The sequence below is a fragment of the Psammomys obesus genome, unplaced genomic scaffold (genome assembly GCF_907164565.1).
Source record: "Psammomys obesus unplaced genomic scaffold, mPsaObe1.curated_primary_1811, whole genome shotgun sequence".
Taxonomy (NCBI): Eukaryota; Metazoa; Chordata; class Mammalia; order Rodentia; family Muridae; genus Psammomys; species Psammomys obesus.
In genome coordinates, this window is record NW_026587216.1 from 19,741,516 (window position 1) to 19,754,958 (window position 13,443).

Genomic DNA, 13,443 nt, shown 5'->3' on the forward strand with positions numbered 1-13,443 from the left:
GCTCTTTGACATCCACCCCCCCTTACCCCCAAGGAAGGATCAGCCTTGCTAGGCTACAGAGGAGGACATTGCAGCCAGTCCTGATGACACCTGATAAGCTAGGGTCAGATGGAAGGGGGAGAAGACCTCTTCTATCCCTGGACTTAGAGAGTGTCAAGGAAGAGATGAGGGAGGGAGGGTGGGATTGGGAGGGAAAGAGGGAAGAGGCTACAACTGGGATACAAGGTAAGTAAACTGTAATTAATATGAAAAATAAAAATTAAAAAAATTAAGGAATGTTTAAAAAAAAGAGAGAGAGAGAAATCTATACAAGTCCTGGTACTCTGTCTCTTCTCAAGTCTGTGCCAAAAATGGCAAAAAAATTCCAGAAATTTCTTTACAATTTAACTTAAAATATGTTGTATTGTGCCGATGAGCATCTGACTAGACATTCATTTTTAAGAACACATTAAATTTCTGTTTTCTTCCCTCTCTGCTCTCCTCCGGCGCAGCATCTCTGCTGCCTCATTTGCTACCCTGTACTCTCGGCTCCTTTACTGTAACGTGTCTCTGTACTTAACTGCTGAACAGCAGCTCAGCCATCAAACAGCAGAAAGAATTACTTATGGAAAGGAAAACTTCTCACCTGTCTCAAAGCGGCATTTCTGAAGTCAATTGTACAAGAGAGAACAATTTAGAAACTTGGTGACCGCTAAGATTGGCTGACTACATCGTTCCTCTAGAAGATGTGCGTCATCCCCAGGAGGACGAGGCACAGAGGGGGGGACCCACCTTGCTGCTGGACACAGTGGAGATGAGTGGCTCTTGCCATCTATTTCATGTCATGTTCAGTGGACAACAGGACACAGGCTTAAGTGTCAGTATTGCTTATGTATAATTTGATACTGGGTAAAAATAATTAATGTAATCTGGCTTCAGTTTTTATGCCTCCAAAATATGGTTTCCTAGACTAAGGAAATATTTCAAATATTTTCTAGGTTTAACAATCTCTGACCTTAGCCTCCATGTGCCCTTTAGAAAGGCCATGTTTTCACAAAAGATTGCATTCTTCTCAAAGCCTTTGGAGGAAGGGTAGGTTATATTTAGAAGGCCCATTTGGCACTTCGGGTGTCCTCATGTCTTACTGCTATTTATAACCAGGTGTAGGCCAGTGGGACAGCAGATTTGTTTTAACTAATAACTGTCCAGCCTACAGGGAATCGAAAACTTGTTTGTCATATATTTTAAGTCTTGATTTAAGAATGAATGGGAAGTTGGATATATGTACACATAGATGCAAGTGTGTGTGCGGTATATTGTATGTATACGTGAATGCCATGCGCCCATTACATACTTGCTGATTCCTTAATATTATACATGTGTACACATGCATGTCATATATGTTTACACGTGTACACGCACAATACTTGCTGATTGCTCAGTACTTTCATGGCCTGAGGCCAAACACAATTTCAAACTTCATATTTCTGTTTGTACATACGGTTTTATCACTTGACAGACATTTTCAAGTGTTTTGAGGGTCTCAGTATGGATTCCTCATGCTTTCTTTTACTTTCCCAATATTATCTCAACTAAATCCAATTTGAAAGCCAGTAAATGTTTACGAATTCTATAAGTATTTACTTTCATTCTTATGAATCTTGTTGGTATTATTGTAATAGAGATAACTACAACATTTCATAGATAATTGACAGAACAGAAGCAAGGCAAAATGAAAACACCATTAGGAAAAAAAAAACATACATGCAAAGACGTAATGAAAATTAAACAATGTCGGAACTATATGGTGTTAACAAGAGACGAACAGGCCCACACTGGGGCTTGAAGTCACTGTCAACTGTCTTTAACTATTCTAGCGTCCAGACGAGCGTTTAGCTGAAATTGGGAATTTGTTGATGCTACATTTTTTTAAGACATCAAATGAATACAAATATTCAATTAAAAATAAAAAGTAACTTGTCTCGCAAACAAGGAGAGCAAGTTACAAACACCAGCATTCTAAACACTTCAGTATTTCCTGTGAATACACAACCAAATAAAACCGTGGCATTCGGGATGCTCATGCGACTCATTGACATGGTGCCCTGACGCAAGCCTCAGACTCCATCAAGGCTTGTCCTCTAATCCACTAGCACCATTCACATCGTAGTGTTATCTCAGGATGAAGATGCAGGCTTCAATACCTTGTTCTGCAAACGCTCTTTAATCCGGAACACTTTTCTTTATTTATCCATTCATTCATTCATTCATTCATTCATTCATTTATTTATTTATATATTTATTTATTTATTTATTTATTTAGGCTTCTTTTTGAGTACCCTGACCATGAAACCTTTCAGGATCACAGGCCAGTTTTGTTTGTAGAATTCAGTTTTTGTTTGTCAATGAGTGGATTCAGAAAACATCACATTAACAGTGCGGTTTCACGGTATGATGTCTTCTGAATCCACTCACTGAGATTTCCCAATCACGCTGATATCTTCCATAGCTCTTGAAACAGCAGTATATTCCAGGACCATTATTTATTGCTCTGTATCCAAATCAGCTACTTCCTAAACCAGCTACGGCCCGTCTACATGGAGAGCTGTTTTAGGAACAAAGACTAGGACATTGAGTGTGTTCACTGCTGCTAGGAAGAAGCTGCCAGACTTTGTGACAGATCTTTGAGATTATGGACATATATACATATAAAAACACAAATGATTATTCTCATAATTTATGTATATTTAGTTCTTATAGATTTACATTGAAAAATACAATTCACTTTAATAGTACGTATCACCATTCAGTACCATATGGTTCATTGTAGGTTATTTTCATAATTCAGAAAGAAACACTGATTACCACAAACCACAATATCCTTCCTTAATGAATCAATAAAGGGAGAAGCAAGTTCTCCCTTCTCTTCATCTAGCCAAAATCTATGGGAACCAAGTGCTGCATACTGTAGTGATTTCCCTATGTGATGCTTTAAAATGCTTTTAAAAATGACCTCACCATCTCCCCTAGATGCCCACTTAAATATTTAATAACCAATAGCTTAAAAAATACATAATGCCACTTGGCTGCTATCTACTCTATGAATAGATCTGTATAATTACTAGTCAAGAGCACTTGGGATAGTATCTGGACCCATCCTAACTTTATTTTCTTTCCTTTTGCCATGTAGAGTATAAATCATCTGTTGATCTGCAATGCACCTCACTGGCCAACTCTATTAGCCATATACATGATACAGTTCATGTGTCTATGAGCACACATAGTTCAACGGTTAAAATTCATGATTTTACTATTTGTAATTCTTGTTTGAGATCTAAGTTCACATTCCTCTTTTAACCAAGTGATGAAATTCTAGAAGTGTGAATAATGTGCAAATATATTTTTAGTTTCCCAAAATGTCTTATCCTAAATGTCTCCACAAAATAAAATGCAAATGCTTTTTGAAATGTAGTTTGTTGGAATCTTACAGATCTTCTAGGCTTCAGCCAAAACAAGTGCAAAGATCATAATATTGGGAAAAAATCTTGTCAGAGAAGAAAAATGTTAGCTTTGACAAAGCAGTGTCAAATGCATTTGGGGACTGAGGCTAGAGAAACATTGAATGAGGCCATGTATAGCATCAAAAGTTGTAAAATTTGTATTTTAACTCTGAAGAGAGGCAGATTTTGAACAATGACGTCACCTGTTTCCATGCTTCTTCAGATTACTGTGACCTTGCATTGCTTACAGAATGTAAGATAAGTATGAGGGCAAGCTGGGAAGGTGGGAGATCATGTAAGAAATCGCCTGTTACCCTGCGTGAGCAGTGATGGCTAGTGAGAAGCACATGGGTTCAGGCTAGATGATGAATTTAGAGTCTTTGGAAATTTTTGAAGAACCACTTGTAGGAACTTTGGGATAATGACATGTTAAAGATAAAGCCAAGGGTTTTGATCTCAGCAATTGGATTAGCGGCAGTGGTGGCAAAAACTAAAGTGAAAGTAATGATAAATGTAAAAAAGCAGGCACATGTGGTGGTATATGGTTCTATTCCCAGAAACTCAGGAGACTGAGGCAGAAAGATAATAAGTTAGAGGCCAACTGAGCCAACCAAGTAGGGCCTCTTTTCAAAACACTGCATCAGTGGTTCTCAATCTTCCTAATGCTCTGACGCTTTAATACAGTTCCTCATGCTGTGTTGACCTTCAACCAAAAAATTATTTTTGTTGCTACTTCATAACTATAATTTGTTGCTGCTACAAATTGTAATGTAAATCTCTGTTTTTTTTTTTTTTTTTTTTGATGGTCTTGGGTGACCTCTGTGAAAGAATCCTTCAACTGCACTAAAAGAGAAGAATGAAAAAGTGAAAATGCGTAGTGTGCTTTTTAGCAGTGATAGAAGTGATGCTCAGAGCACAGACACAGTGGGAAACTAGGGTCATGAGTCTGAGATGTGGGTGACCAGTCAAATATGGAAGGATGAATTCAAGATCCATAAGCATCTTCATTTTAATGTTTAATGTAATGAGAGCACAGTAAATTAAAACTCATGAACACTGACTGTAGATAGAGAACTGGGCCCAGAAATGGGCATTACAGAAGTTTACCTCTAGACTGAGGAATACTGTTCTTTACAGGGACAGTCTCTGGTGGGAGTGAAGGGTGTGATATCTGGGGTCCTGTTCCAATGGAACCAAAGGTGAAAGAGTGAGAAACCACAGTGGCAGTACCTGAAATGACAAAAAGCCAGACTGAGTGATTCCCTGTTCCTCTGTCTGACAGATAGCCTCTCCTGCATGAGAAATGGTATGGCCATTAACACTGAAATACCCTAGCAGATGGCACAACCGGTAAATTACATAAATAAATAGAAAGTTAAAGGACCCAGAGGTTTATTCCAAGCCCAAATTGTCCCTGTGGACAGACCTTCAACTGGCCTTCAGATGAAAAGATTCTCACTCTCTTTCTGTCAGCAAGATATTGTGTACATATTCTTGATAATTCTGCTAATATCTCCCTTGATTGTATTTCAAAGTTAGACTGAGATGATGCCAAACACCATCGTTCCATTGGTAATTACTTTTGGAACAGAATCTTTGCATTTTGTGGTGGAAATGACTTATATCAATTATAACACTAACTGAAATCTATTCACCATTGCTCCATATGTACTTACCTACTCTTTTAATTTCCTATCTTTCTGTTTACAGTCAATTCATAGTCAGATAGTGCTATGGTAACCTAATTCCGCCTGTGTTGGTTTCCCTGATTGCCTCTTTCCTAACCACACTTGTTACACAAATGAAACTACACATCTATGCACTTTCAAGTTCTTTTAGATAGGCCTACTATAGAGATGTAACAACCACCATACCAATGACCCCACAACAGGAAGAGGACAAATAAGTCCTCATCCAACTTCCCTAACAACAGCTAGGGTTACGTCTTCAGAGGGATGACTCTTGATACCAACAAATAGAAAACCTGTGGGCAGGTTAGGATCAGAGGTCTTGATCAGTGTCTTTGGCCACAAACCAGAAATGTCCTTGATCTACCCTAGCTAGATATCAGAAATACCATAACTATTTAGGGTTTGCTTTCTCATGTGGTTCCCCTATGACTGTTTAGTCTTAATCTTGAGAGGGTAATGTTGCTGGAATTAGCCTTGTAGACAATTGAAGACGGATCCCCCGCCCCCCTTGTCTCATTGATTGCACTAGAAAAAAAGGCCCTCCTTCAGATTTATGTTTCTATATGAAAAGTTTGTGATAGCTAGGCTTTGTTGAAGTCCATTAATGAAAATTAATTATTCCTCCTGGTCAAAAGAATAGGATCTAAGTTTTATCTCTGTCCCTGGGTGAAGAGTTTACATTCTAAATTACTAAAGATAGAACATATGATTATCTTCTCCTTGTAAGAGGTAATCCTGCTGAGCCTGGAGAGCAGTTGGCCAGGAGTTAAACCCCAAGAAATCCTCACCTGAAGACAAGCTAAGAACTAATTTGCCCTTTAATGCAATGTGTACTCATCCTTTGCAAAAGCCCCTCTCTCAGGGCAGAGGCCTTCGAGCTCTGTCACATAGCACTTTGGACCCTGTCCACTTTCTTTCGTAATTCAGTTTCCATTCCTTTTTCTTTCAGATACCGGTCAAAGCATGCACATGCATTCTTGGCTTTCTCACTCAGTCTTCAAAGGTGTTTTTACCTACACTGTGGCTGCTGTTTCAGAATGTGGCTGCTCTGAGGATCTCAGTCAATGAGTCTGCCTACTTTCTCTACTCCTATCTCCCTGAATTGTAATTTTCTCTCTTCTTCTCTTTTTCTCTCTTTTGGTCAGCTGCTGAGATTTACCCATTTGTACACACACAAACATAGTTAAAATAAATTTAAAAAATTACTAAATTGTGAAAGGATTGGTCTTGAAAATTTAATGATTCTTAAAACTGGATCACCATTAATCATTTACATGCAGATTACTGTCTTGAAAAGAAATATATGCTAGAACTCGAAGAATAGACCAAAATAAAAAATAATATCTATACACCACAATATCATAAAAGAACATTTTACTATAAAAAGCTACAATCCTAAAAGATAAATTTGGTTTCATTAGTGTTAACAGTAACTATTTATCTTAAGACACTATTTTCCTAATAAAGAGTAGCATGGGTGAAGTTATTTGTACCATAGATTATTAATTTGTCTATACTGAAAATAGTAAAGAGTAACTAAATAAAATAACAATCTAAACATTGGTAGAAGAGATTTCCTGGGCTTACACATACTGGAAAACATGTTGACAATGAAGCCAATGGGATTTTTTTTATTCATTGAAAGCAAAATTACATTAGATTGTAATGGACTGAATTATTTACTATAAATTCACGCACCTAAGCTGCTCTGTAGTGTTTAGAGCTCTGTCCATGAAGAGGTATTTCAGGTTAAATGGTGCCATGATGGCGGAGCACTCATCTGCTCTGAGTGGCTTCCTAGCAAGGATATTCCCATTCAAAGAAAACGACTGAGAGCCACAGCAACAGCTCTCAGACTTTATTCTGTCTGTTTGTTTTTACAACTATGAAAGAAAACCCTGTTACTTAAGATAAAAGGTTTGTCCTCTGCTACTATCTGACCCTAGCCTATCAGGTTCCCTATCAGTGGACTAGGGGAGGGACATGGAAGGGGGAGGGAGAGAGGGTGGGACCAGAAGGAGATGAGGGTAGGGGGGTACAGCTGGGATACAAAGCGAATAAATTTTAATTAATAATAATAATAATGAAAAAAGATCTCAAACAGAAAAAAAAAAAGATAAAAGGTTTGTGACATTTATTGAAGAAATGCTGGCCAACTAATGCAAACTGAACTGTCACCTAGTTTGGCAAAGGCTGAAGCTATAGAGAAAAAGACTCCATCTAAATCTATATATATGAGATATGTATCACATATCTATATATGTAGCATATACATGCACACATATGTAAACATGTACAAGGAGACACTGACATAAATAATCATTAACTGTTATTCAAAATAGGGCCAAAGCAAAGCCAACATGCCTTCAGCATGATCATAAACATATTCGTACCCTTACATAGGAAATGCTATAATATTGGTGGAAAAGAGAAGTTAAGATAAAATGCATGAACTCCAGAAACATGACATTGACTTTAAAAAGTACATAAGATTATTTGAAATATGACAGTGATTTGATAAAACTAAAAACAATCACCTGCATAATGAAATATCCCATGGTTTTTATGTGAGAACAAGAATGGTGCTGAGGATTTGGTGGTAGAAGAGGCTTAGGACTGACACAGAAGTTCTATGGTCCTTATTCTCATTCTTACCTTTGGAGAAGTTTATTCTGTTCTTATGTTACATATGTTTATTACATACTTTTTAATTCCAGAATTAAATATTATAAAAGGTTGTTTTGAAAAAGTTTCTAGGTAGCAAATATTGCCTCTAGGCCTTAATTCTGGGTATAACAATGTCAACTTCTGAAGACCATACTTAGCCACTGGTAAACCTCTGTTTGCAGACCATCCAGCTATGACATGCTTTCCTATGATGAACTTGCTTTCATAATGAAGCATTCTATTTTTGAACATGTATCATCTTTATTTGAAGTGGCGCTGTTCCAAACAGTGGCTGTTCAGAAACTTTAAAAACGTCAGGAAAGTACAACTTCTGTTACCAAGAAAATAGAAGGGGAAAATGGACTGTAGGAGGTAAACTTGAAATTGTTGACAAATGTGTACAGAGCAAAATTGCAACATGGTTAATGCCTGAGATAGCAATGCAGACATACTGCTAGTAAATAGATTTGAGTACCACCCACCAGCAAAGGAATTAAAAAAGAAAAAGAAAAATATATTTCCAGATATTTTGGAATAAGTTCCAGTATGCTATTTTAGATCATTTTTGCTTTTGGGTTTTTAATTTTTTGAAAATTATTTTCTTGGTAACTGTAATCTATTAGATTTACATTTCTTTCATTAATTAAGCAACTTTTCTTTCTCTCTTGGGATCACGTAAGATAACAACAACAGCCTACAGCCTATCACTGTTGCAATAATATATTGTTCCACCCATCAAAAAGAATGGAAACTAGAATTTAACCGCTATCATCTGGTTGTAAGCTTACTGTAGGTGCTATGTCTAGGTGAGAAGAATGTTATGTGACATTGTAATAAAATTCATGTGAAGTCAAGATAAACTGTCAGCTACTTATACCACATCCAAGCTTTCATGTCATGGCTAATTCTACAATAGGTCTTGGCAAACAATGAGTCTGGGCTTGTCGTATAATTTGACACTGAATCATGGGAACTAATGCATTCATCCACTGGATTTTACTGCTTATATTTTGTGTTTCAGGTAGAGTGATAGGTCCTAAGACTCCTGCAGTCAACACATTCTGCAACACAGGGCAGAAATCTTTTCTGCCTCATTAACCTGTTTCATTCACTCACTAAACCATCAACTATTTGCCCTGTATCTTTGAAGTGCTAACTAGAGTCATGTACGATGTTAAACATCGAGTACTTAATTACACCCAAGAAAACTTAGTCCTTGATTTTGATGTCAGTGCCTTTTTGTCTCATAAAATATGAAAGCTCTCTGCCCAAATGTGCATCTCAAATTGCAAATAAAAAAGTAAATTGTGAATGGGATTCTGACATCCTTAACTACATGAAAACACAGTTTCTCTTCAACATGCCCCAATCCCCTCTGTTCCAACTTCATTTAGCATCAAAAGTAAGCTTAGATGGGCTCCAGGAAGAACCAAGTCAATTTCCTTATACAGTCAGCTGGAACTGCAACTTACTTGTGTTATCAGGGCCCTTGATTTTGAAAAAGAACTAAAGGGTCATGGAGACAGCAAATGAAAATGATTTATCTTTGGAGAAAAAAAGTGGAATGGGTTAATCTACACTAACCACCTCCTGAGATTAAAGTCCTGCTGTCACTAAGCGCACATAGTAACAATGAGCTAAAAATGGAAAAAAAGCATCATGGTGTTATTGTATTTGCTTCCCTCCAAGGAACAGTCTGGTAAACACTTCCACCTCCAAGGGAATTGAAAACAAAGTCTTCCTAGAATAAGTTAGACACCCATCTTTTCAACATAGCTTCCGAGTTATCTGTACATTTGAGGTGATCAAATCTGTGATTCTTCTTCAGAGGTCCTACCTGATTGGAAACCTTCTTGTCCTTAATTCATTGAATGCTTTCTTTTTCTTAAAGATGATCTTCAAATTTCTATCAGAAGTTGCTTCTTGGTGACATCAGGCATTGATATTCAGGGAGCTGTAAAGAAGATAGGTGAAATATTAATAATCTGTACCTATAGATTTAATTTTTTAATGTCTCCCATATCTTCTAATTTATAAGGAAGGTTATGATTTGTAAGTTTGAAGTAACTACGTTATAATGAAATCACAGGTTACATTTTGATAGTTCAAACCAAGCAAAGTGTTTCTAGAAGGCTCATTATCCCTTGTGATTTAGGAAGCAAAATGAGGACAAAAGGTTCAAGTTTTCTAACTTTTTTTAAATTTTGTTTTATTTCCTTCCCTTCTTTATTGGATTTCCACTAAGCAAACTTCCTTTAGAGTTTCAGAAGTTTATTTCACTACATTTAATTGTTCATAAAATAAATACAAGAAACCACTTGAGCTGCATTTTACAGATACCTTTAATGCCTTTTCAAATTTTGTCACACACAGAAATATGTGTGCATATATGTGTAGATTTTTGTAATAGGGTAGTTGAGGCAGAATACTTCATCAACTACTAGGAATCAAGACCAGTGGATATTACAGTAAACAGAAATAAATAAAACATTAATTATTGAGGTTCACACTGCAAAATATTAATAGCAATTTCCTGATGACTAATGGAATAGGCTTCTTAAATTACAGTCACACCTGTTAGACACCATGTGCCCTCAAATTTCAAACCTTCATAAGGAGAAAACAAGTGAGATTATTTCCACTTTGTTCTACCCACAAGTCATTCTTATAAAAATGTTTCTTTATAAATTCATATTGATATTGAGTTGAAGTCAGTATGATCTACAAAGAATTACATCCCATTGCAATACTACAATTTATGGTCCTGTAAAAGGTACTGAGAACTATTAGATCAAGAAAGTTTGGGATTTCTTAGTGTGAATCTCTCCAGCAGCTGAATCTGAGATAAGACATCAAATGCAAACTGACTATAGATCAGGCCATCTCAGTAATTCAAGAGTAGTGAAGGAAATTGGAGATAGGGCCTGGAAGAGAGCATATAGAATCATGTTCTGAATGAGTTACTCCTGCAGCCATCTGTTAGTTCTTCATAGGAGTTCTGAGTCTTTGTGGGATATGTCTCATTGTGATTCCAATAAATGGGTGAGAAAGTCGATGTGCATTAATCCCAAATCACCTCTGTAATTGGTTTTAAAAGACATTAGCAAACAGTAACTGCCAAGCTTTCTAGCCTTGTATCAAAGGGCAATTATGGGTAGCATTATGGTGCAATGGTTTATGCTGGGAGATATAGGTGAGACATCAACCAGTTTTGTGATTGGCTCTTAAGCCACATGGATAATCTTACACTCCCAAGTAAATGGTTTTCCGTTAAGAAATATTCAAATATTGATGCATCATTAAGATTTTCCTCTGTTGATCAAGTGTAGAATCCTAATACCCTAATGTTTTGGAAAGCCATCATTATCTTCAATATAATCATTGTGAAGAGACTGAAACAAGACTTTAAGTTGGCCATTAGTTCCTCATATTCAATATACATTAACTAACTGCCTGCCACTGGTACCAGATATTTAGCTACATTGTACTATTATAGTCAGTATTTCTATTCTTAATTTTAATTTTTTATATTAATTACATTTTATTCACTTTGCGTCACAGCTGTAGCCCCCTCCCCCATTCCTTCCTTATTCCACCCTCCCTTCCTCATCTCCTCCCATGCCCTCTCTGAGTCCACTGATAGGGGACGTCTTCCTCCCATTCTATCGGACCCTAGCTATCAAGTCTCATCAGGACTGGTTGAATTGTCTTCCTCTGTGGCCTGGTAAGGCTGCTCCCCCATCAGGGTGAGGTGATCAAAGAGCCAGCCACTGAGTTCATGTCAGAGACAATTCCTGTTCCCCTTACTAGGGACACACTTGGAGACTGAGCTGTTATGGGCTTCATCTGAGCAGGGGTTCTAGGTTATCTCCATGCATGGTCCTTGTTTGGAGTATCAGTCTCAGAAAAGACCCTTAGGCCCAGAGTTCTTGGCTCTGTTGCTCTCCTTCTGGAGCTCCTGTCCCTTCCAGGTCTTTCTATCTATCCCTTCTTTCATAAGATTCCACGCACTCTGCCCAAAGTTTAGCTATGAGCCTCAGCGTCTGCCTTGATACCCTGCTAGGTAGTGTCTTTCAGTGGCCCTCTGTGGTAGGATACTATCCTGTTTGCTGTTTCCTACTCTTCCACTGCTGGTGGGAATATAAACTTGTACAATAACTTTGGAAATCAATCTGGTGCTTTCTCAGACAATTAGTAATAGTGCCTCCTTAAGATCCAGCTATACCACTCCTAGGCATATATCCAAAATATGCTTAAATATTCAACAAGGACATTTGTTCAACCATGTTTGTAGCAGCTTTATTCATAATAGCCAGAACTTGGAAACAACCCAGATGTCCCTCAACGGAGGAATGGATACAGAAATTGTGGTACATTTACACAATGGAATACTACTCAGCAATTAAAAACAAGGAAATCAAGAAATTTGCAGGCAAGTGGTGGGAACTAGAAAAGATCGTCCTCAGTGAGGTGACCCCAAAGCAGAAAGACACACATGGTATATACTCACTTATAAGTGGATACTAGACATATAATATAGGATAAACATACTAAAATCTTACACCCAAAGAAGCTAATCAAGAAGGAGGACCCTGGGTAAGATGATCAATTCTCACTCAGAAAGGCAAATGGGATGGACTTTGGAAGAGGTAGAGTCAGTACTTCAATTTTATCTATTGAAGAACCAGTATAAATCCACAATTACAGCATAGATTATTTTGAACAGGCACAGATAGATTTTAATTCATGACTTTGATATAAATGTGTAGGATATAAAGAATGTTTATATTCTTTTCGTAGAAGGCAGTTTGGATAGTGCATGGAGTAGAATGGAAGAATAGGTTCTAAAGCCTATTGTTCCATGGGTCTCCAAGATTATGATCCCCTTTGTCTGTTTTCCTCCTTGGTTTTAAGTTGTGGTGAATTCTATTCTTTTGTTCTCAAGTATGACAAATTAGTAATATTTCCTAACCACTTTAGTCATGATGTTCAATCAGTATTTTTATTTTTGTTACGGTAATTTTATTTCTGTCATTTCTGCTGGGTTTTATTTTTAATAACTTAAATTTTTGCCTGTATTTTCTTTCTTCATGCATTTCAAGAAATAGGTGTGTTCAGCATTTATCAGGTAATTTATTTAGAAAACTTATTATAATTTAAACCACAGCTTACTTGGTGATTATTACACTGTTAAGGTTTTTATGATGTCCTGATTTGTTGTATGATGGATGATTTTCAAGTGTATTTTGCACAAAATTTGAATATTGTATGACCTCACAGTCATACAATATTTTATCTTCTTTTATTATATTTTTTAATTAAATTTTTATTTTTTTAATATTAGTTACAGTTTATTAACTTTGTATCACAGCTGCAGCCCGCTCCCTCATTCCCTCCCAATCCCATCTTCCTTCCGTCGTCTTCTCCCTGCCCCTTTCCAAGTCCGCTGATAGGGGAAGTCCTCCTCCCCTTCTATCTGATCCTAGCTTAATCAGATATCTTCAGGAATGGCTGCAAAGTCCTCCTCTGTGGCCTAGCAAAGCTGCTCTTCCCTCGGTGGTGTGTGTGTGTGTGTGTGTGTGTGTGTGTGTGTGTGTGTGTGTGTG

At 37.2% G+C, this 13,443-nt stretch overlaps 1 protein-coding gene across 2 annotated transcripts in view; it reads right to left on the bottom strand.

Annotated features, from left to right (window-relative positions):
• The window catches only part of Pkia (cAMP-dependent protein kinase inhibitor alpha), an 89,744-nt gene that overhangs the window by 25,433 nt on the left and 50,868 nt on the right, over positions 1 to 13,443 (bottom strand). Inside the window, exons 2-3 of one of the 2 annotated variants that reach the window (XM_055603603.1) lie at positions 9,675 to 9,791; positions 4,587 to 4,709 (exon numbers count right to left, since the gene is read on the bottom strand). The gene's annotated coding sequence lies outside the window, so the exon portion shown is untranslated. The remainder of the gene's footprint in view (positions 1 to 4,586; positions 4,710 to 9,674; positions 9,792 to 13,443) is intronic. The other variant, XM_055603602.1, reaches the window with a different exon arrangement.